This window comes from Canis lupus, chromosome 22, assembly GCF_011100685.1.
Source record: "Canis lupus familiaris isolate Mischka breed German Shepherd chromosome 22, alternate assembly UU_Cfam_GSD_1.0, whole genome shotgun sequence".
Classification (NCBI taxonomy): Eukaryota; Metazoa; Chordata; class Mammalia; order Carnivora; family Canidae; genus Canis; species Canis lupus.
Genome location: NC_049243.1, coordinates 6,065,289 through 6,089,704, shown reverse-complemented (window position 1 = coordinate 6,089,704; position 24,416 = coordinate 6,065,289). Strand labels below are relative to the sequence as shown.

General features: G+C 50.8%; 2 long non-coding RNA genes and 2 other non-coding genes across 8 annotated transcripts; 1 reads left to right on the top strand and 3 right to left on the bottom strand.

Annotated features, from left to right (window-relative positions):
* Positions 1–8,564: 8,564 nt before the first annotated feature.
* Positions 8,565–15,039, bottom strand: LOC119865181. Of its 2 annotated transcripts, none has more exons than XR_005376241.1 (3): positions 14,067–15,039; positions 9,198–9,336; positions 8,565–8,930 (listed from the first exon to the last, which is right to left on the bottom strand). It is a non-coding gene; the product is annotated as an uncharacterized LOC119865181 (long non-coding RNA). The 2 variants fall into 2 exon arrangements; XR_005376242.1 differs by having other exon boundaries at positions 9,198–9,306.
* On the bottom strand, positions 10,746–10,870 carry MIR8814 (microRNA mir-8814). The gene has a single exon (NR_128754.1). It is a non-coding gene; the product is annotated as a microRNA mir-8814 (primary transcript).
* TRNAE-UUC lies at positions 12,885–12,956 on the bottom strand. The gene has a single exon. It is a non-coding gene; the product is annotated as a tRNA-Glu (tRNA).
* Positions 15,014–23,905, top strand: LOC111091815. 4 transcript variants are annotated; one of them, XR_005376247.1, is made up of 4 exons: positions 15,014–15,172; positions 21,274–21,387; positions 21,982–22,122; positions 23,140–23,905. It is a non-coding gene; the product is annotated as an uncharacterized LOC111091815 (long non-coding RNA). The 4 variants fall into 4 exon arrangements; XR_005376245.1 differs by lacking the exon at positions 23,140–23,905 and adding an exon at positions 18,672–18,885 and having other exon boundaries at positions 15,014–15,155; positions 21,982–22,489; XR_005376246.1 differs by lacking the exon at positions 23,140–23,905 and adding an exon at positions 18,672–18,885 and having other exon boundaries at positions 21,982–22,489.
* Positions 23,906–24,416: the final 511 nt, after the last annotated feature.

Here is a 24,416-nt window from a genome sequence, read left to right as displayed (position 1 = left end):
GCCAGACTCCGCTTCTTCACTGGAAGTGTCTTGCTGCCAAGGACAGTGAGCAGGGAAGCCAGTGGGATGGATGACAAAACCCCAGGTTGTTCCCAAGGGGGCGGGGGGCAGCACACTGCTACGGAAGCAGCCCTTTCCACACTGTGGGCACCTCAGCCGGGGTTCTCCTCCCTGGGGGGACGGGCAAGGGGATCACAGCCTGCCTCTCTGGCCAAGGCGGTGTGGTCCCTGGAAACACACAAAGGAACGCATGCAAAGGGCATCCCATTGAAAAAGGAGGCAGCCCAGGCACCTGGGTGGCTCAGTCGGTTAAGTGCCGGCCTTTGGCTCAGGTCATGACCCCAGGGGCCTAGGACTGAGGCCCCTGTCTCTGCTCAGCGGGGAGTCTGCTTCTCCCTATCACTCTTGCTCTCCCTCTCACTCTCACTTTCTCTCAAATAAATAAATAAATACATCTTTAAAACACACACACACACACACACACACACACACACACACAAAACAAGGCAGCCCTTGAGCAAAGAACCAAAGCAGGGAGGCCCTGTGGCCGCACACGGCTCTCAGCCTCCGACCTCTGCTTTACCAGATGACAGCACCGTGACTCCCGAGCGATCCTGGGAGAGTGTGCCTGAAACAAAGACACCAGGGCCCCTCAGTTCCCGCGGGAGGGGACCAGGTCTTCTTTTCTTAGCCCTCTCCAATCAATCTACCCATCTTCCATGGTCATGCCCAAATGTCACCGAGTCCCCCATGTCAGAAACAACCACTGTTTGCTGGAAACACAGGTTCGTTTATATGCGGGCCTGTGACACATCTCAGACGGGGCAGATCCAGAAGCATTCTGAAAACTAAGCACTGTCGAGAAAACAAAAATGTAACTTTATATTGTCCAAAGCACTCAAACGGGAAACACCATCGTTGGCGCTGGCTGCAGCCAGAGCCACTAATGGACCTCATCCTGCTGATTCTGAGTACTTTTTTTAAAAATGTGCGCCCTTTAAGTCCTGGCAATTAAAGCCTGGGGTTTCTGTTGTTGTTTTGGTGATGATTGCAGAACTGTTTAAGGATTCCTTGGCGCTGTTTAAGTGTGGCCTTATTTTCTCTTTTTCTTTCTCTCTCTTTCTTTTGGGTGCGTGGGTTGGGGGCTGTGCAGTGAGGTGGGGTGGGGTATGGAAATATTGACCTGCCCCACGAGGATTTACTTAAATCCTCCTTGGTTATAGGCCTCTGAAGACAAAGCCATATCCATGGCAACCACAGGCGACCCAGCAGAGGAGAGAGCACATGAGACACGGAGCATAATAGCTCTGTTTACTGATGACTAAGGTCTTGAAAGCACTACTGTACATTCCAACTCCCGGCTCAGGGCAGGACTCCAGGCTGCCCTCATCCTCCAGACCCAGCGATCTATAATCAGAGACCCAGAAAGGAAGAGAAGCCCTCTTCCCAGCCCTCAAATATTCCTCCTCCCTGGGAGGGACGAATGTGTCCCTTCTCACGAGCCTCCAGAGGATCCTGCAGGAAAGGAAACAGCGGCCAACCAGAGAAGGAGGCAGAGATAGGGCAAGTCACGGGCCTGGGGTGGGGGTGCACCTGCCGGAGCCCTCACAACCCCGGGGTCCCCCTGTAGGAACAGCTCAGGCAGAGGCTACCTCCAGAGCTAGAGGCACCCAGGGCAGGAGCAGGTCCTACTACTGCTCAGTTGGCACCAGAGCCTGGTTCACAGCTAAGTGTCCTGTGATTTTACCCTTTGACCCCCTTCTTGCACCAGCATGCCTAATTCTATCAGTCTTCTCCACGTGCACACCAACCCCAGCAAAGGGCCGTGCACCCAAGTTCTTCCCCCCCATTGCTGACACAGGCGCACAAAACAACTCGCAAGGACTCACCCCTGGGCTGGGCACGGGCTCTCAGGCAGCTAGTCCCTGTCCCTCCGAGAGGGGGGAGTTCATCAGAGAAAACACCAGGGTGGAAAGAACTCTGACCCAAAGTGCTTTCGTTTAAATCCAAAACACACCGGAGCCCTCCATGGGAAGCTTCCAGCTGCCCGGACCCAGGAGGAGTGGGAGCAGTGGAAAGTGGGGAGCAGCCCAGGTGGCAGCAATCCATGGTGCCCGCGTGCCCCAGGGTCTCCCAGCGAACGAGAGAGGCCAGCGCTGTGGCCTCAAATCTGCAGGAGGCTTCTGCCCAGGGGAAGAAGAGGGGACAATGCAGGGGCTTCCTTGGTGGCAGCTTGGGGCCTTCATCCGTTCTCTATGCTGGGCTTCAAACCTACACAGGTGTTGGAAATTTTTTTTTTTTTAAGGTTCCAGCAGTTAAAATAGTTTGGAGAAATCATAGCTCTAGAGACAAGAGAAGCAGGTGGAGAGAGGGGGAAGGCTAAGAACCTGGGGGGGCCCCGGGGCACCCCGCCTGTGTGTTCAGCCATCCTCACATTGACCTTACCATGCACGCACTGCTTTTGAATTTTTTTTTTTAAGATTTTATTTATTTATTCATGAGAGACACAGAGCACGAGAGAGGCAGAGACATAGGCAGAGGGAGAAGCAGGCTCCATGCAGGGAGCCGGATGTGGGACTCGATCCCGGGGTCCCCAGGCTCACAACCTGGGCTGAAGGTGGCGCTAAACCCCTGAGCCACCCGCCCCCCAACCCCGTTGCTTTTGAGATGAAGAACTAGGCTTTGAAGAAAATTCAGGATGCGCCCCTAAGGTCGCCCATGGGAGGAATCGATTCCAAGTCGTCTGTCTACGCAGAAGCCGTGCTCCCGGGGCTATTGGACTCAGCCCAGCTTTATTCCTCCGTTTGTCTACACTTCCAGAGGCCAAGATAAAGGGTACGCGGTCTGGGGCAGCCTGGCCAAGAAGTTCAAAATATTCGGGGACCCACCGAAGCCCCAGCAGGCCCTAAGTGGAAGCGGTCACCGTGACCAAACCTTTGAGGCCAGATTTACTCTAAATTCTGAAAGTGGGGCCCTGTGTCTTGTCACGAGTGCCCCGGGGGACTCTTTGTGGCAGATCCCAGGGCTCCGAAGATGTTTAGGCTGCTCCGTTTTCACCCTCACAAGAGAGAGAACTTCGTAGAATCACTAGGAACCCGAACCAGCTCCCTATGTCGGGGGCGGGGGGGGCTTGCCAGGGAGGGAGCGAGAGCTGGGGTTCCTGGGTGAAGGGACAGGCACCTGCTGTGTGCCCCCTGCCCCTGGCCCCGCAGGCCGGGGAAGCAGCCGAGGTGGCCTGACCCCGAATGCTGGCCTCTCAAGGCTCTGGCTGCCCCAGGGGCCTGCCGCACGCCGTCTGGCCCAGCGTCAGCATCCCCGGCGGGCGGCCGGCGACGCAGCCTCGTCCCATGGGCCCGGCCTCTGCCGGACATCTGGTCGCTGAGGTCATCTGACTCGACAGTGGCCGCTGGCCCAGGCGGAAGCTGGCCAACAAACCCATGGCACGACGTAAGAGAGAGCCTTCCTCTGGCCGCACGCTTGATCCCTCGGAGCATCCCCACGGCTCGTTGCCCTGGCGTCCCCCAGCTCGGCCCTGGGCGTTGGGCAGTGGGTGGCGAGGCAAGGACCTCGAGTGTCTCCCCCGGAATCAGCTGCAACGCCGGGGACAGGCATCGACACCGAGTCGTCCACAAGCCGACGAGGACCGCGAGGGCAGAACCAAAAGACTAACCCCCGCAACCACCTGGAGCACCGGCCCTTCCCCCGCCCCACCCCAAAAAGTGTCCCAAAAAGTGTTCAAGGAAACGCGAGGGTTGCTTCCCGGCTCCCTGGCAGGCAGGTGGGACCCTGGCTTTGCTCTTGCAGAGTCTCCGCGTGCGCTCGCGCTCTAGCTCGGCTTCCAAGCCCGCTGGCCTGCACGCACCAGCACATGCCCTGCCCTCGGGGTCACCACCCAGCCTTGTAAGCCGTGCCTTGAGCCTACGTCATCCCCACCCCCACCCCCCAGCTCCTTACGTTGATCCTTCTCACTTAACTTCTTTTAACTTTTTATTTCGAAGAAGCTACAGACTCAACCAGAAGTTGCAAGACACTTAAATTTTCATCATCGTTTACCCGACGGAAGGGCTGGAGCCTTACTTCCTTGGTCTCCCTTCCCTGGAAGTCCCTTGGCCCTGTGGCCAGGACACAACCTGAGCAAAGGAGTGATTGGACAGGAGACTGGAAATTTATGAAGGCTTGGGGTCTTTCTTGGAAGCAGAATGATTTTCTATGTATAAATGCATCTGCATAGGGGTCTATTTATAGCATGTCCTCAGAAGATCATGTTGAAAAGGTAGAGAGCTCTCTCTGAACATCCAAGTTTTTCATTATGGGCTTTTTTTTTTTTTTAATCATCGCCAAGTCTGGTACGAAATGAGTTCTGTTTTCCCTTTTTATTGTCTTATTTGTAATACCTGACATTGGCCTCTTCAACAGCTTGTGAAAGTACCGGTTGGTTCTGCTAAGCCTCCAAGAAGAACTCAAATAGAAATTCATTTTGATAACTCTCCCCCGGGTCTTCCACATCCAGCTAAGGAGTAATAGATCAAAACTCAGCCTGAAAATAATTTTAAAAGGGAAAAAACGACTTTGGTTTTCATTTGCAACAGGGCAATAAGGAAAGGCAGCGCCCTGACTGGAGGAAGTTACCGGATGAAGAAAATCTAATGGAGATCCGAGTTGTGTGCTTAAACAGTTTGTAAACTCTGGAGAGTCTTTGGTGAAGTAAACCAAATAATGGGTTTAGTTTTTTTTTTTTTAACTCTAACGGTTTTTTGTTTGTTAAGATTTTATTTATTTATTCATGAGAGACCCAGAGAGAGGCAGAGACACAGGCAGAGGGAGAAGCAGGCCCCATGCAGGGAGCCCAATGTGGGACTCGATCCCGGGACCCCAGGGTCACAGCCTCAGCCCAAGGCAGACGCTCCACCCCCGACCCCCCAGGTACCCCAATAATTGGTTTACTAAAGGAATCTCACATACAACTAACCTGGCATTTCCTGTGTGCGGCCTAGAGCATCCAGGCTTCATTTCTGGATGAGAAGATGGACTGTCCACCCTCACACCCCACCGGGGGCCGGTGTAGCAGGCCTGGAGCCTTGTCCCTTCCCTGCCCCACTGGAACCCCAAATCTGAAGGGTAAGAACAGCAAGTAGAGGCTGACAGGAGGTTGCACAGCTCTGAAGTCTCCTTGTGCTGAGAGCCCGAGAAGGACCTCTCAAAACACTGACTCCCCAGATGTATGGATTTTTTTCAGGGAAAAAGGGCTTGTGACTATAAAAGCATTTATATACTCATTTCAAAGAAGCTGGAAAATTAAGATAAGCGTAAAGGGACAAAATCACTTCTAATTCTATCATCCAGAAATAACCGGTTAACTTTTTAGTGTATTTCTTCCCAGTTTTTATGTGCGTGCATTTACTTACACAAACATCTTAATATCACATACAAAGCTGGACCCACACTACACATATAGTGCGGGATCCTGCTTTCTTCTGTGTCCTAAAATAACCTTGACTGCAAATAACACCAGCTGTACGATATTCCATTATAAGGACATATGGGTTTGTTCATTCATTCTCCTATTTTTATCATGTCATCGTTTCCCACATTTTGAATGATAGGTGACGCCGTAAGGAAAAATATCCTTGCTCCGAAATCTATCCTCGCTCTTAAATCTATGCCTTTGCTCTCCCCCAACTCTTCCCTCAAACTGGTCTCTGGAAGTAGGATTAGCAGGCGAAAGCAAGGGGACACGTTCTGGGCTCTTGCTGTGTAGTACGTGCTGAGCGGCGCCCCATGACATTTGTACCACTCACCCTTCCAGGGTGCCCCGCAATCCCACACCAAGCGCATGCGGGAAGCTGTGTGCCGAGCTGAAAGTTCCCAGTTTACAAAATAGTCAGCAGCACAGGGGCTTTGACCGCTTCGTCACATGATGTAGCCAGATCAGAAAAGACTGGAAAATTTGCAAGGCGAATAGAAAATTAATTAATTAATTAATTAATTAATAATAACCTAACAAGTAGCCCAGAGCCTTTGCCAGCTCATAGAGTACCTTGGCACAAATTAGAAAAAGTCACACCTTCCCCGAGACACTTTGCTGCCATCTGCCAGGGAATCATCACATGAAATGTCAAATCCACGCTGCCTGCCCCCGAGATGCCTGTCACGGCAGGTCACACGCACAACAGAACCTGTCCCACCTTCCCAAGCCCATGCTCCTCCCTCTCCTTCCTTTCTACCACCGGCCCCCCTGCACCAGCCAGGCCCTGCTCGGTGAGAAAACCCCAGAGGTCCCCTCCTAGCTGCCTGAAAATGACAATTGCCCCCAAGGTGTCTGCTTTCACAGGTGTCCCCGCCTCGATTTCCTGAGCTCGGAGGTTGCTCCATTTAGACGTCCCAGCAGCGCCTCGGGTTTGTCAGAGGAGACAAATCTCATTCTCTCTGCCCCACTTCTCTGCCTCTCTGGGGATGCTTATCATCTTGGGGTTGTCAACAAATCATCCCTTCCCTTCACACCCCACCACTGAGCTGTTGCCAGCTTCTGATTAGTCCCCCTTCCCTTCCCTCCCCTGCGCCACTCTCTCTGCCTCCCTTGAATCCATTAACCCCAATCAGGACATTAACAAGCACAGGTTATGGAAAATTACTCCGGCTTCTGATAACCGTCAGGTTCAGCGTTTCCACCTCCACTCAATGAACACATGGGATGCTTACCAAATCCCCTGCCCTCCTCTCCATTCCCCCACTTCCAATTTGTCTGTATTAGAGCTTAGAATGGAAAACAGCACTAGGCCATGAAGCACCCAGAGGCAAGAAATAAACGAGGGGGGGTCGGGGAGGTGGGGGTCACTGCCCTTGGCAAATAGACTCTCCAAGTGTATACAAATGAGAAGGTCCTGCAGACGTTGGCCAACAGAGCCAAGGCCCACTGGGGTGGGGGGCAGGGAGAAGGTGATCTCCCCAGGCCCACTCTCAAATGCTGCCAGAACTGGACAAACCCTTTACAAAGCCTCCATTTTCCACCTGCAACTCTGTGATTTTAGCTTTCGAGCTTCCGGTGGCAATCCTAATGCAGGTGACATTCCCCAAACTAACCTGGGGCCCTGGGGCGGCAGCAGACACACCCAAGGGCTCACTGTTTCCATCTTAAAATCCGAGCACGGGGCCATGAGACTGCTGGCCAAAGAGCTTGGGCCTCAGAGAAAACCTGCTACTCCTCCACCCCCCGTTTGTCCCAACCCCTCTTTTGGGAACTTCCCCTCGGGAAGTCTGGAGAGAAGCTGGGAGGGCAGCCCGAGCTGGCATGAGCTGCTGTCCTGAGCACTGATCAATGTTTTGCAGTTTGTGACAATAACCAATCCTCTCTCCTCTGTCTCTAATGAGGAGAAAGTTAGGGGGAAGAAAAAGGATGGATAGTAAAGGATTTGGACTTGCCCGGAAAGGGGTCTGGGAAGATTTAATCTATGTCATATCTGCTAGGAGTATCTTTCTTTAGGACAGGTGCTGGGCACACCTGACAGTTTTAGGGGGTAGCTGGGCATGTCCGAAAGACCATGTGACTCAGAGTCTGGGTCACTTGTTATCATTAAGCCTAGAGACTGAGTTCAGCCACTTGGGTGATCCATCAATCATGCCTACATAATAAAGCCCCAATTAGGGGCACCTAGGGTTGAGCAGCTGCCTTCCGGCTCCCCGCAGGGAGCCTGCTCTCCCTCTGCCTGTGTCTCCGCCTCTCTGTGTGTGTCTCTTGTGAATAAATAAATAAATAAATAAATAAAGCCCCAACCAAAACTAAGATGAGCCTCTCTGGTTGGCAACATTCAATGCTTATTGTCACACACCAACACTGGGAGGGTGATGCATCCTGATTCCGTGGAGAGAGAAGGCGATGGAAGTTTGGCACTTGGAACCCTCCCAGACTTTGCCCCATGTGTCTCTTCCTTTGAGTGACTTCATTCTGTCTCCTTTCCCTGTAATAAACCATAACCATGGCACTACAGCTTTCACGGAGTCCTGTGGTCCTTCTGGGACAGCATCAAACCTGAGGGTAGTTCCGGCAAGCCCCTCAAGCTTGCAGTTTGGGCTTAGCGACTGTGCCTTCCAACTTCGCAGGTTGGCTAACTATGGGCAGACGGGCTGAAAAAAGTATAATGTGATCTAGGTTGGCCCAAAAGGAAACCTTATCTTATGACAAAGTTGCCACATTCTGAGGATGAGGTTGTGAGGCCATCTTGAGAGACCTGTTAAAACATTCTCTTCTTCCTACAAAAAAAGTGTGCTTGCTGCTGACCCCAGACAGAGGGCCAGGCCAGAAGATTCTCAAAGCCCCTCAAATCCAGGGAATCTCATCCTGGGGTAGATCTCCCTCCATGCTTAAACTTCCAGAGATTTCCCAGCACATTGACAATGCAATCCAAACTTCTTACCTGATGTGTGTGTGCGTGTGTGTGATTCCCCAACTAAATTGTAAATCATCTAGGCCACTGCTGGCATATAAGAGACACACTATAAATGTTGACTGAATAAATGAATGGCTTGAATAAAAAGAATATAAAAAAATGTTTATTTTGCCAGCAGGATTTTATTTCTGGCTTACTTTTTATTATTTTTTTTATTGAGATGGGATTCACATACCATAAAATTCCGTCTTTTACGGCTGAGAGGGTTTTAGTACATTCACAAAGTGAGGCGACCATCACCACGATTTATCCGGCTTGATTCTAGTCCGTTCCTCCTTCCTCTCCACCGCGGGATTCTAAGGAGGGCTGCCAACCCTAATACCCCAGGAGCATCCACCACCAGGAGGGCATCGGACCCAGGCAACACCGAATTCCTCCCCAGGAACTTTGCAACAGAAATTAGGAAAGGCCTTCCCTCTTGGTTGGAGAAGCTGGGCAGAATGAATTTGGGGCTGGGAGTGCCCAGATGCCTTGGAAGCAGCTGGCCTGCAGGGGATGAGAATAAATCTGACCGTGTGATACACACACACACAGAGAGAGAGAGAGAGAGAGAGAGCGCACTGGTTCTGGTTGTTCTTGAGGCCAGCCACACTACCCCACTTCCCACAGTTGGGTTATATAAGCCTGTGATTCCCTTGGGCCCCAACTAGTTCCAGTGGCTTTCTGTAACTTGGAGCCTAAGGTGTCCCTTAGGACAATACAGTCCTTGTCCGGCTCACACCGCCCCTCAGCACATGTTTATTAAGCACTTACTGGGTGCAGGGCGCTGGCCTTGGAGCACATCATGTGGGGCCACGGTAGATGCGGGGAGACAGAGACGTGCAGAGCCGAGTAGGACCCCTGTCCCTGGCGCAAGGCAGACCTTGGGAGGAAGTGACATCTGAGTCAAGACCTGAAGTTAGACAGGAATGAGCATCAGCAGACGGGTACACATGACACGAACGGGGAGTCCGAAGAGCTTCCCAGTGGCTGGAAAGGTGGGGGAAGCTCCGAGAAGGACACCACATTGGAAGGAAGCCTGATAGGATGGGTAAGAGGCAGATATTTGGAGAAAGGGCACAAGAGCATTTCAGGAGAGGGGACACAGAGTAAAGGCAGACACAGGACCCCGTGAGCAGCTGACGGGGTAGGTTGTGACTGGGAGTAGAGGAGAAAGAGGAGCCAAACGTGCTGGCAGTGGGGACGCTGGTGCTAACGGTGAGGCCGACCGGGGGCCACCCGCCTCGCCCGGGGACCAGCCCTTGACATGCACGTTCTGATCTCATCTTCACCATGCCGTGAGGCCGGTCCTATTATTAATCCCAAACTAGAGTCCAGGAAACTGAGGAACCGATGAAGTGATGTCCGTAAACAACACCTGAATGACATTTTAAAAATAAGGAATCAAGCAGAGGCCTGGGAAAGGTTGAGGTCACTTCTGCACATATGGAGTGTAGGCTGCCCACCTGGGTGAAGCCCAGCCTTGACCTTGGGTTTGATGTGTCCCTGCCAGGTGGCAATAGCCTTACCTACATTTTCTTCATGAGTACACGACAAAGGGCAAAATCCCCGGGTATCTAAAATCGGGATACGGTACCTCGGCTGCTCCCCCCCATCCACCGTGCCTGTCACTCTGTGACAGAAGGAAATTAGATTTATCCGATAAGCTTTGTTTTCCACAAAGCTATGTGCGATGATTACTGAGGACCCTGTGGTCTTCTAGGTGTTTGCAAATTGATTTTTTTGATGATTTGTTCCAGTGATTTTCCAAGTGTTCAGTGTTTTTCCAAGTTATGCAGCTTTACAGTGTGGGTGAGTTAAATTCTGAGTTTGCCTTCCCTTTCCTGTATTAATATGAAGCTTTAGTGTTGTGATCATTGAAGATATTTCCTGCGTGCAGCATCTCCCTCTGAGGAGCCATACGTACCTGTCCACAGGACTGCAAGTCTACATGTGGATGGACATACAGCAACCTTCATGCAGACGCCCTCAGACTTTGACCATATGCAAAAATGGAAGCGTACAGAGAACCTGTGGCTGCTGCAAATATCCCAAATAAAGATCCTCACTTTCTAGAAATGTTTATATGACGAATTTTTTAAAACCTCCAAATCTGTTATGACTGCGCTCATGCAGGCATTCTGTGAACACTGACCAAAAGCCAGACACAACAAAACTTAAAAACTCATCTTTTCTGCACCCAATGCCCTTCCCTGAAGCCAGGATTTGGAAAGAGTGGTGTCTGACCAGGATGCCATGCAGAGATTCCACCTTTTTACGGATAAATCTAAAGTCCAAGACCAAGAAATCAGAGGAATAAAATCCCAGATCCAGTGCTTCATGACTAACACCAGGCGCTCAGTTAAATGACTGCTAAGGACCTTTGCACCTCAAGCAGTCACTGAATCTAAAGACCGATTATGAGTATTAGTAATGAAGATCATGGCAAAATGTTTTGCAAAGATGCAAGGCTTTAAAAACACAGAATATAACTCAAACAACCATCTCCCCCACAAACTCCTTCATTTTATTAAGCATGTCCTTAAGAAGTACCTACTATAGGGGAGGCTGGGTGGCTTAGTTGATAGCGGCTGATTCCTGATTTTGGCTCAGATCATGACCTCAGGGTCATGGGATGGAGCCCTGCACCAGGCTCCATCCCCAAACAGGGAGTCTGTTGGAGACTCTCTCTCTCCCTGCCCCCAACTCTCTTGCATTCTCTAAAATAAACCCATTTTAGAAAAAAAAAAGAAGAGTACCTATTACATTCTGAGTCTCAACTATCATAGGCATCTGAAGAAAGCTTTTGTCAAATCCATGAGCCCCAAAATCTAGTTTATGGGAATGAATTATTCATAGGATGAGTACACTTGACAGCCTTCATGTGAATGGAACTCACTTACTAGATAAAAGCAAATTTTGAAACAAACAAAAAAAGCCTCACAACTCCTCACTGGCAGGCCTCTCCATCAGCAACCCTCCCTCCCACCCCCCACCCATTTAGGCCCAGGAGCCGGGAGAACTACCAGCATTATCCTTTGTTTCCCTAAACTCTAAATAAACCTGCAATAAGTGCCTTTATTAAATTCTCTGCTAAGAATTTATCATCAGTCTCCTACCGGGCCCCTGGCTGATAGAGGCATAATAACATTATCCAGTAACGAAATAAGGATTAAATCGAAAAAGGTATGTAAAGCATGTAGCCTGGTTCATAGCAAGCACTCGATGGACATTACCTAGCAGGATGATGATTGGGCTTTTTATTTTCCTATCAGTCCTGTCCTACTTGATTTCCATAGCCGCACATCACCGGCCCAGGGTGAAATCTCTCCTCCCAGCCCTTTTAGTAGGAATTTTGAAATAAAGGTCTGTTTTCGCCTCCTAAGTGTCTCACGAGGGAGGGGCCGTGGCTTTCGGTCTTGCGCCCCTGAGGGTGGATCCCCATAAGGGACCTCACAAGGAGAGCAGATCGCGGAGTCACTGGGGCTCCAAGGCTCTCTTGGTGCTGGTGGCAGTCTGGGAGCAAGGGGGTGAGGCTTCCAGACCCAGGGAGGGTGGGTGGCCTGCGGGCGCCCCAGGAGGCCGGCGACCTAAACCTTGCGCCGCAGGGGAAGCACTTCTGGGGCAACAGCTGGAAGGCGCCTGGCGACGGGACTCCTGGTTCTAGTTCAGCGGATCGGGAGTTCTGCGAGGCTTAGACTCGGCGTGTGGGATGCAGCGGGTCAGCGGCGGCTCCGCAGTGACCTCCCCGCCCCCCGCCCCGCGTCCCTAACCCGTTAGGGAGGCTCTTCCGGGGGCGAGCGCTGCACCTGCGCCGACCCGCTGCCCTGACCGCCCGGCCTCGCGCAGCCCGAGAGCCTCCGCACGTCCCCATCCCCAGATGCGTCTTTTCTGCTTTTTTTTTTTTTTTTTTCCCAAAGAAGAGCCCTTCGCGGCCATTGGCTCCGGACCCACGGAGCAGGGAGCCGTCCCACCAGCGCAACGTGTGTGAGCACCGCGCGCGGCCCGTTGTCTTCGCTGCGGTTTAATCCCCTCCCCCGTTTCAAAAGCTGCCTTTTTCTTAAGAAATTAAAATAAATTAAAAAATAAATAAAATAAAATAAAATAAAAAATAAAATAAAATAAAAATAATAAAAATGAAAAATAAAAAATAAAATAAAATAAGATAAAATAAAAATAAAATAAAATAATAAAATAAAATAAAATAAAATAAAATAAATAAAAATTTTTAAAAAGCTGCCTTTCTCCCCACCGGCCGGCGCGGCTCTGGGGAGGGAGGCCCCGCGGCCCTTCGAGGCCCAGGCTTCCCTGCTGCTCTGAAATTCAGAGATCGGTTTTTCTTTAAAAATAAGTAAAAATAAAACATAAAAATAAATTTTTTTTAAAAAAAGCCTTCTTTTGGGGGAGGAGGGCGTAAATTGGGTTTAGGGTTTGCTTGTTTTTTTCCTAAAAGGCTTGGCGTTCCCACACCGGGAGTCGAACCCGGGCCGCCTGGGTGAAAACCAGGAATCCTAACCGCTAGACCATGTGGGAGACGACGAGCGAGGCGGCCGACGGAGGTAAATTGAGTCGCTCGCCGCGGCTTCCGCCCGCCCGCCTCGCAGGGCGGCCGGCGTCAGACCCGCTTCTGCGCCTGCGGGAGCCCGAGGCCGCCGTAACCCCTTCCGCTCCCCGCCCGCCCCTCGCGTCCTCCCGGAGCGCTCCGCGGCTCGGTTCTGGACGCCGCGTCTGCCCGCCCCCCGCGATCGGAGGATCGGCGTCCGGGCTCCGGGGGACCCCGCAGAGCGCGCGGGCCGGGCTGTGAGGCCGACTCGGGGAGAAGCCGGCGGAGCCGCGCGGCCGTCGTCCCCCGCCGCAGCCGAGGCCACCGCGGGGGCGCCCCGGAGCCCGGAGCCCGGCCTCACCCCCACCCCGGGGGCCCGGGCAGGTTCCCGCTGCGTCTCCAGCCCGCGGGGTCACCTCGGGGCGCGGCCCGGAGCCCGGCCTCACCCCCACCCCGGGGGCCCGGGCAGGTTCCCGCTGCGTCTCCAGCCCGCGGGGTCACCTCGGGGCGCGGCCCGGAGCCCGGCCTCCCCCCACCCCGGGGGCCCGGGCAGGTTCCCGCTGCGTCTCCAGCCCGCGGGGTCACCTCGGGGCGCGGCCCGGAGCCCGGCCTCACCCCCACCCCGGGGGCCCGGGCAGGTTCCCGCTGCGTCTCCGGGGCCAGCCGCGGCCGCCTGGAAGCCCGGAGCATCCCGGGGTCTTGGGGACCCAACGGCAAAGGCAGGACTCGCGCCGCCGAAGCAGGCGACTGTGGTCTGCGCATCCGGCCGAGGAGCCCGCGGAAGCCCCCGGGTCGGCGGAGCACCTGGCGGGGAGCAGGGCGGCCCTCGGCGGCGTCCCGTCCCGTCCCGTCGGGGCTGGGCGGGTCCACAGAGCCCTTGGGGTGCGGGCTCCCTGCCCCCGCGCTTCCGTCCTCCCGGGAGCTTGATGGGCACCTGGCGCCGGCGCCCTGGCCCTGCAGGGCACCTGGGACACCCGCCTGTGCCCTCCTTGCGCCTTTGAGCAGTTTCGGACGCTGGGGTTTGTAATCAGTGAAAGACACTGGTCGTCCTTGGGGGGGTGGGGGGGACATCTGAGGACACCAAAGGCTGCAAAACAAACCTCATCGTGGGCGGAAGGCCTTCCTTAACACCCCGCGGTTCTCCACCAAGGGCCGAGGTTTCCCGTGTGACCTTTCAGGTCCTGCGTGGCCGTTGGATGACAGTCTTTTTCAAAAAGTCATTTGCAAGTTTTTAAAAGTCACCGAGGTAACCCGTACACTGCACGGACACCACCTTCACATAGAACGAGAATGCCACTCGATTGGTGTTTCCTCCCGGCCCCGAGCTAAAATCTGCTCAGTCTTTCCCCTCGCCACTGGGGGGAAATGTGGGCAGTCACGGAAAGCCCTGAGGTCACTTCAGATAATAAAGCAAGGTTGCAGGACACAGGCTTTCCAGCAACTCAGTCTTCCTTCTAGAGAGTTCTGTCCCTCCAGCCCAGCGTAAGCATGATTTCAGGCTGGGAGCACTGGGCCCCTCTCAGCTCAGCAGGGCCACCTGTGGGCTTCCCGCCCTGCGCTCAGTGACATCCCACTGGTAGCCTGCAGCCCGAGGTGGCCATGCTGGGACCTGTGACACCATAGGAGGCGGCAAATGCTCCAAGGGCAGGGCTTTTTACCTTGGGAGCCGGTGTGCGGCTAAAGAACAGCGGTGCGCTGGTTCAATATTTACGCCACCGCACTGGGCCCCGTCCACTGTGGAGGGAACAGGGTGCCAGCCACTTCTCATGTCACTTCCTTTGGCCCTCTTCCTTCTGAGAGTCCCAAGGCCCCCCAAGATCACAGTGTAGGGAGAGCGAGAGAACAGGGGACCTGCCACTTCCCGCTGGCCTGGTGATGACCGAGGTGGCTGTCCTGCTGCCCGGGCCTGAATGGGTTCTAGGGGCGACTCTCTTTCTCAGTGGCTCTCTGTGGCTTCACCTGCGGCTTCCGTGCTTGGGGCCCTTGGACAGTAGCTCCCAGGAGGCCAGCAGTGTTCCCCCGGGGTGGCTCCTTCTCCAGTGGTACCAGGATCGGCAGTGGCAGTTTAACTGCAGGTTCCAAATCAGAACTTCTGGGAGCAGGGCCTGGCAGTCTGAATTTTAACAAGCACCGCCCCCTGTGATGATTCGGATGCCACCAGACTGTGAGAGACACTGAACAACATGACTGTGAGTTCCCTAACACTGTAAGTCTCTAAAAGACCATGATCCCTAAAGCACGATGTCCATCATTTCCCTTTCCTGCTCAAAAACCTGAAAAAAAATGGCTTGTAGTTGCCTGTGGAGGATGTGAAAGGTGAAATGAAATGGGGGTCACTTATGTCAAGGCCATTAAGGAGGCGGGGCCTATGCACGTGGAACCACACACACTTTTGAACTGGGCCAAAGTGCAAATATTCTAAGGACTGAGCCCCAGTACCTGCTACCGTAAGGAGGTTCACTTAGTGACAGACTCAGCAACCAATTCTATTCCGTTAAGACTAGCTTTCTGCCACCAATACCAATAAAAAATTCTTCGTAAAAAATAAATAAATAAATAAAAATTTAAAAAAATTTCTTTGTAAGCCATGTATATGGGCAGGGCCCGTGGGTGGCTCAGTCCATTAAGCATCTGCCTTCAGCTCAGGTCGTGATCCCAGGGTCCTGGGGCCCTGTGTCAGGCTCAGTGGGGAGTCTGCTCCTCCTCTTCCCTGGGACCCTCTCCTTCTGACCCTCCCTCCCTGCCTCCAACTCATGCTCACACTTTCAAATGCATGAAATCTTAAAAATATATATATACATATACAAGCATTCCATTTTTGCTTTAAAAACCCCTGACTTTTGCTCCCTAGTAGGACACTCTTTGGTTTGCCACCCAAGTCTGTGTACCCTAAATTGCAATTCTTTGATCCCAAATAAACACTCTTGCTTAATTATTGCCTCCTGACAATTTTAGGATGACACGTAAGATCTAAATTCCCTGGCCAAGCCTTCCACACTCTCCATAATCCAGCCCTCCCATACCCGCTAATCCTCCCGTGCCCCTCTTCAGAGACCACTTTCCAGATCACCCTACTGGTCCCACATGCTTTCCCGCCTGGTCCCTTCGCTCCACCTGTCTGTGTACTGCCCTCCCCACTCTTCTTTCCACATCTGACCACAACTCCAAGGACATTTCACCCCAACGAATCCGCCTTGGACCCTCCTGGTCACAAGTCACTCCCGTTTCCTCTGAATCCCAAAGCGCAGGCCTTTAAAAAGTGGTGAAGTACACTAAAATGCCTTGCCACCCTTACTACTTGAGTTATTTACTAGGAAAGTCCATGAATAAAAATTGGACTCCATAATCCCCCTGGGAACCCAGTCCTGCACTCAATCATTCTACCAAATAGTCCTTCCTTTTAACCAACTTAAATACTTCCTGCCGTACTTCTATGTGAAAGCTGCCCCCTTTTAACCACCAGCGTGAACAAAATGTTCCTGGGAGGAAGAAAAAAACACACACACAAATTTTTGAAGTTTAGCCAGACCAGTAAGCGAGCTGCATTTCTTTAGTTCCGCACACACTAAAAAGCCTCCTTGTTGACACAAGGAACAGCTATTCCTGTTCCCATGCGTCTAAGGCCGCCTCTCCCCGGCCTCATTTGATACTGGGAAAAAGCCCCAAACATATTGTACTCGCCGGGCATCTCTATTAGCCAAAGTGCTGGGTGCGATTCGGGTCCCTGCCTGCCAGTCATGCAGGCGTCAGGACGGTTTCCATTTCAGTGGGCTCGGGACATACCCTTTCTAAGGGCGCCAATTAAACCCCACTCTCCCAGGGAGCGATCTGACCAGCACGGTCCCAGCCTAGGGCACGAAGTCAACCTCGAAGCTCTTTTGGGTAACAGCACCTGCCCCTGCTGACCAGTTGGGGTGAGTTCATCTTCATGGCCTAACACTGGGTTCAGTTTCTAAAACTGGATCTGAGCTCAGGAGGCCACTGGGATGACGGAGTTTCCTCGGGGCTGGTTTAGGTTCTCTCACTCTGCCCTTCACCTTACCCCAAATCTAGCGACTCCTACTCATCCCGTGACTCAGGGCCAATACCCTTGAACTCCTGAAAACAGGCTAGTGCTGTTCCGCACACGCACGCCACGAACCCTGGGGCTGGTGGCCCGCAAACTCCTGATGGCTGAGTCTGGTCCTTATCCTGTTGTATTCCCAGCTTTCTAGCACAGGCCTTGGCCCATGGAACCATTTATCGAATGAATCAGTCTCCTAAAATAACTTTGTTTTTTTGGGGCGGGGGAGACCTTCCTTATGTAAAGGTGACTTCTTCCCCTTAAATCAACACATAACAGGAGGAACCTATTCTTCTTGGGTCAGGCAAAAACATCTGCACAGCATATCTTTCCTGACATGTCCTGACATATCAGTGGTTGCTGACTTGATTCACTTATCCATTCGGGAGCCAGTCAATGAGTCCCAGGGGCATAGTCTTGGTTCCGACACAGCACAGAGGTGGCAAGGCAACTCCGGGTCTCAGGGAGCCATCGTTTCAGGCAGGATGGAAACCACGTGGCTGTTCTGCTAATACCCTTCCCCACCTCACGGATGCTCTCATTTCTTCCCTAATGCCTTCCTTTCATCCACTTTGCTCACAGAAGACAGGCAGAGCTTTGGCAGACCGTCCTCATACCCGCCTGTCTGTTGGCTCCTGCCAGGGACCAGCCCTGGGACAGAGAGACAGAGCTCTTCTCCTCTTTCTGGAGAACCACCCTCCAGAGTGGTGCGAGTCCAGGTGCCCCAAGGCCTGGCATTGAGAAAACGTGGCCGGCCTTGGTAGCTTCCTGTTCCATGTGGGGCAGCCGCCCAGATATTGAAAGTAGAAAGTACGGCCCTCTGAGGCCTTCGCTTAGACCTTTACTTTGCCACTTAAGTGCTAGGTGGACATCGAGTTGTGTGGGAGCTTAGAACTCTTTCTGGTTCCTTTCTGAGCTTCCCACCAGCAGTTCTGCCTTGAGTGAGCTTCCTAAGCTCATTTTCCCTTTTCCCTGTGAGATAATCTGTCTCAATTACCATCAGTAGATCCACAGCCAGGAATGATGTCAAATCCAGTGTTCATCGTGGCACCCAGTATATCGGTGGTGCTGGATATAAAAATAATACCCATCACATAGAGGAGCGACTACGTGCCACATAATTCTAAACACTTTAGTATAGGAACAATTGAATTCTCACGACGACTCACTGCGATTAATATTACACCCATTTTACAGATTAGAAAACAAACACAGGAAGGTCAAGTGATTTGCTTAAAGTCTTACAACGTATAAAGGGAAGAAGCAGAGTTCAAGAATTCCAGTTTTAGGATATGTGCTGCCGAAAGGAGCGCGAATTCAAGAATTCCAGCATCTGAACTCTTTAATATCAAACCGACTCTCCTATTATACGTAGTGCATAGGGGGCTGCCACCGGCGATACTAATGACGGTGACGCCTTCAGCAATAATGATGACTTACATCCTGAGCCCCGATGGCATCTTCAGGGGAGAGTAAAGATGCTATGGGCTCTTCTTAAACCAATGAAAATAAGTATTTCATGGCCTAAGACTTCGCAGATGCTGACACGGGCACAAAGATGACTCCTGGGTTGCCTTCTCGCTCATCATCTTCCCATTTTCAGGTTTTACCACCTTCACAAAAAATGTTTTTCCTCTCTCAGGATGAGAAATCTCAGAACCTTCTCCCCTAACCTCTACTCAGAATCATTGCTCACTGTTGGTTGGTCGACTCATGCAGCCACCAACCTAAGCACGAAGATTCACAAGGCATGAGACCTCCTGCCCTTCCGAGGCCACGACCTGCTGACCTGCTTGACCTCTGCACACGGGTGACGGATGAGCACCTCCAACTGAACAGGTTTAGAAACTGAGCTGGTGAGCATCCGCCACCCCCACTCCCCGCAACCTTCTGCTGTCTTTCCCATTTCCGTTAATGGCAGCAACATGCTCCCAGTTGCTCTGGCCGAAACTCCTAGAATCACCCTTGATTCCATTCTCTCTCTTTGTCTCTTTTTCTCCAGCTGATCCCTTGGGAAATCCTGTTGGCTCCATCATGAAACCATATCCAGAATCTGATCACCTCTCCCCATTCCTCTGGCCCAAGCCTCCAACATCTGTCATGTAGACCACTGGGATAGTCTCACTCCTGCTTCGGCCCACAAGTTCCCCATCCCACAGACTTGTCTCAACACTGCAGCCTCAGGGCTGCTTTTAAAGATTTATTTATTTTTTTGAAAGGTGGAGCCTGATGGAGGTGGGGAGGATCTCCAGCACACTCCCCCACAAGCGAGAACCCAATGTGGGGCTCCACGCAGGCCTTAGTCTTATGACCCTGAGATCATGACCCTGAGCTGAAAGGAGGCTTAATGGACTGAGCCACCCCAGCGCCCCTGAGGGCTTCTTTTAAAACAAATCAGATCATGTCACTTCTCTTTCCACAACCCTCCAGTGGCTTCCCCATTGCACACAGAAGTCAAAATCCCAACAATGACCGACAAACCCCTCCATGGCAACCGTCCCCTCCCATTAATTATCCCCTCCCATCAGCCAAAAGCATTTAGCTCCAGCCATGCTACTCTTTTGTCATCTTCACATCCTCCAGATATGCTGCAGCCTCAGGACCTTTGCACTTGTGCAGGGAGGAAAGCGCTTTCTGTAGCAGGGGAATATCTTCATAACTTGCTTCGTGACCCCCCTCTCTCCGGTAGAAATGATCTTCTCAGTGAGACCTTCTCCGTCCACCCTATCATAAATTTCAGTAACCTGCCTTTTCCTGCTTTACATTTTCTCATGAAGACCTACTGGCACTTGATACACTATGTGTTTTATGTATTTCTTTATTTATCTTGTTCATTGCCTTTCCTCCCAGGGTACAAACACTTCTGTGGTTTTGATCACTGATATATCCCCGCCTTGAGCAAAACTGAGAATTTAGTGGGCATTCAGTAAATTGGGCGAATGCACAAATGAAGACAGTTGCACAGATGAGTGCACGGAAGGGCGCTTTGAGCGGTTCGGACAATAACCACCATGAGAATTAAGAGTTAAAAGGTCACTTCTGGAAAAGGCAATCACAAAAGTGTCAAAAAGTACATAGAATCTGAGCTGGGCTTTTAAAAATAAGGAACCTTTCGGGGCAGCCCAGGTTGCTCAGGGGTTTAGTGCTGCTTTAGGCCCAGGGCGTGGTCCTGGAGACCCAGGATCAAGTCCCACATCGGGCTCCCTGCATGGAGCCTGCTTCTCCTTCTGCCTGTGTCTCTGTCTGTTTCTCTTCTCTCTGTGTCTCTCCTGAATAAATAAATAAAATATTAAAAAAAATAAATAAGGAACCTTTGGGCAGGTGCGGGTAGTGGGGAGAGAGCATGAAGAATGTAACATGAGCAAGATGCTGGAAGCAAATACATGCAGGACACACTTGCGCACGGCCGGTGTCCCTGGAACTAAGGTTCCCGGGGAAGACAGCTCCAAAAAGTTAAGATGAGGTAGTCGAGGAAGCTTCGCATGTAAGCCGAGGAGGTGGGGCTTCCACAGGGAGCCCTCCTCCCCACTTCATTTGTCAACATCATCATCCTACTTGGTTTTGCACCCATGGCGTGTCAAACACCTGATGTGACAGTAAGGCACGAGGAAAGGAGATGTAAGGGTTTCTTCTACCCAAACATCCGAGGCTGGAATGAGGACTTCTGGCAATGCACATAGCAGAGATATATATAAAAAAAAAAAAAAAGGAAAAAAAAGAAACTCAAGAACAAAACGATATGATTTTCCTGTACTGCCTTTAGGCATCTAGGGCTGAGACTCAGCAGATGAGAAAGCAGGCTAAGTAAGTATTGCCCCAAATCTTGAAGCAAATGTGATTTTCAGAGGGGGCACTCAGTAGAACGTATAATTAACTTCCATGCCGCCGATAGTGCCTAACCATTAGACTCTGCTGAACCACGAGATCTTTCTTTGGAGCCACTCTTAGGATAATAAAACTTTTATAAAGAGGCCTGGGATGTACTACTAAGTACAGGGTAAGTCAACTACTGATTACTGACCCAAGAGGAGTTGAATTTCTCCTTACCCATCCTTTAAAATTAAAAAGCTATCCAGGCCACATCAGAGAGGCACCGTGTCCTAGTGCCTGTTCCGTTGGAGCCCATGCTCTTGCCGCCCTACCCAAAAGGAGACCCTCAACAGCATTTCCTAGTGACCCTTAAAAAGCAGACTCCCACCGACATTGCTGTTAATCTATCTTTTTCTGTTATTTCTCTGGGTCAGATGCCAAGCAAAGGACAAACGATGCTTGTTGAAGTAGAGACAGAAACGCAAGGGGGGAAGCTATGCAGCAGGTGAGGCCAAAGCAGCAGCAGCAGCCCTCCTGTGGAAGCCAAGGTAAGAGCAACCGAAGGAGAAAAGCAAAGGCTATTTGTTCAGAGCTTGCTGGAGGAAGGTTGTCAGGCGTTGTCACTAGCATTTTGGCAGAGATTCCAAGGTAGGCAGAGGACTGGGAATGTTTTATAGTGACACAGAGGGAAGGCTGCGGGAGTGCCCTGATTGGAGGCTGTTGCCACGGGTCAGCTGGAGTCAGGCTCACTAGAAGAGGCTCATCCTATGTGACTGGGTAGGGGGTACATATTTAGCTTTCTCTGATTTATCCTTAGCTGGAAAAGGAGATAAAATAGGGAAGCTGTCACTTATGAATCAAGTCCCGGCCATTTGGGGCTGATTGTGACAGAGGTTAGTGTTCAGCTTCCTGGATTGTTGCTAGAGATAGCAGTCAGTCACACGTCCTGCAAGCCTGACCCGCAGCAGGCTGCCTTCCTGGGTGTCTTATTGTAGAGCCTGGGCTGTTTTCCAGGCAGGCTGCTGCAGGGTGTCACAGTCTCTGATGCCCAAGAGGGTTAGTATCTCCAGCAGTTTCAAAGCACCTCTTCAGGCCAAGACACATAAGCCAGTTACTTCTCACTCCTTCCTTCTGCTTTGCAGACCGATCCCTCACCTAAGGCTCAGCAACATGGACTCCTGCCTTTGTTCTGCTGGAACCATCCCTCCTACCCTGCATGAGCAAGAGCTCTCCTTCACACTCAAAACCACTTGGAAATCACCCGATGACAGGCCTCCCAGAAGGTTCCAGTTCCCCTTCTTGCTGAAATGTTCACGGGCCATTTACTTGTTTCCAGGCACTTGTCCTTATCGTACGGTGTTAACATAAACAGCGGTGACTGTGTCCTTCTTCCAAGACTGTCCAGGGCCTGGAACAGTGCCACACCCAGAGTGGTATAGAGTAAATGAATGGCTCTGATGGTTCATGACCTTTGCCTTAGGAGAGCGGAAGGCAATTCCAGTCCACCAGTCAGGGCAGTTACTGGTAACTTAACTTGAGGGGGAATCTTTCTCTCCTCAGGCCCTCTTCTTGTTAAATTTAGAAACACAGCAAAGGCATTTCAGAAGTGTGTGCATCCTCTATGTTTAGGGGAAAGAAATTTTCCAGCTCTGTTTGAGAAGTAATTATTTATTTATTTTTATATTATTATATACATAATATTTAGCATATATATTTTAAGCATATCATATATTATGTGTATATAATCCAGCTACTGATTCATCTTTTTTTTTTTAATTTTTATTTATTTATTTATGATAGTCACACAGAGAGAGAGAGAGAAAGAGGCAGAGACACAGGCAGAGGGAGAAGCAGGCCCCATGCACCAGGAGCCCGACGTGGGATTCGATCCTGGATCTCCAGGATCGCGCCCTGGGCCAAAGGCAGGCGCCAAACCGCTGCGCCACCCAGGGATCCCCAGCTACTGATTCAACTCAATTCTCACTTATGGCAACTATCACAGTAAAAGTCATAAGACAATAATAATGAAATAGGCCCTTTCCCATAATCCAAATGGCAAAATAAACTGATAGGTAGGATAAAGGCTGATAGAACGGCACCCTGTTATAACAATGCCCATTACCTAGATCCAGATTGATGTCTGATTATAATTTATTTAATATTATTTAATATTATTATACTATTATATTACCATTATCCACCAGCGAAGTCTGATGTGGCATGAGCTTTTGTCCAATTTCTGGTACCAGATTCTTTTTTTTTTTTTTTAATTTTTTTAAACTTTTATTTATTTATGATAGGCACACAGTGAGAGAGAGAGAGAGAGAGGCAGAGACACAGGCAGAAGCAGGCTCCATGCACCGGGAGCCCGACGTGGGACTCGATCCCGGGTCTCCAGGACCGCGCCCTGGGCCAAAGGCAGGCGCCAAACCGCTGCGCCACCCAGGGATCCCTGGTACCAGATTCTAAAAGAATTCCATTCAATTAAAATAAATGGAGATTGAAAAGAAAATGTGTATTATTAGACTTTCAGATACTGACATAGTTGAAGTCAGTCCCTGCCATTTTGAAACAGCAACAATACATGGACTAGTGCCCTCTATTGAGATATTTGTCCAATTTATCTAGGTCCAAATTTTGACTTCAAAAAGCACAGTCAGGAGGGCCATTATTTATAAATACCAAGTCTCCAAAACTCTAAAACTGCTCTGGTGATTATATAAGTTCTGAGATTTTGCTCTCTGTTCTCTTTGTCTCCTCTGAAATCCTTCCTCAGATACAGAAACCTCCCTGGAACTCAGCCAAATACCAGAAAGAATACAAATAATAAATACCACTTCTCATTTGCATTATGCTTTACAGCTTATAAATCAGCTCATATACAATGAAGTCATGTGGACCACAAATTATGGGTGAAATATAATCAAACATCTGTGGTGTTCTATCTCTTAAAAGGTATCAGTCATTATCAGGGTATAGGCAGACATGGGTATTGCACAAGCCTATGACAAGCTCATAAAATTGTATGCAATCTAATAAAGTTGCCGGTGGGCCTATCTCTCTGGATCATGTGAACATGTTTCTTCCTGCCTCCATCCAGCATACTCCACAAAATAGGCCAGGTAATTAATTGCCCGTGGTACCAAGCAATAATACAGGATGTCCAAGTCAACTGTCCCCGGCTGCTCCCTTCCCCGACCTAAAGATACTAAGTTCAAGTCAATGCTAGAGACTCTTGAGGCGATTGCCCAACTACCCTCAGGTAATGAATTATCTCCTCCCATTTTCTAACCTCTAGTTAAATAGGCGTTTTAAAAATCCCATGCAGGGGGTACGTGGGAGGCTGTCGGGTAAGAATGCAACTCTTGGATTTGGCTCAGGTCCTGATGGCTTATGGGATCAAGCCCTGCATCAGGCTCTGCCCTCAGTGGGAATCAACAGCAGGAATCTGCTTGGATATTCTCTCCCTCTGCCTCTTCCCCCACTCTCTTTCTCTCTCTCAAATAAATATTTTTAAAAATAAACAATAAATAAATAAATAAATAAATAAATAAATAAATAAATAAATAAATAAACA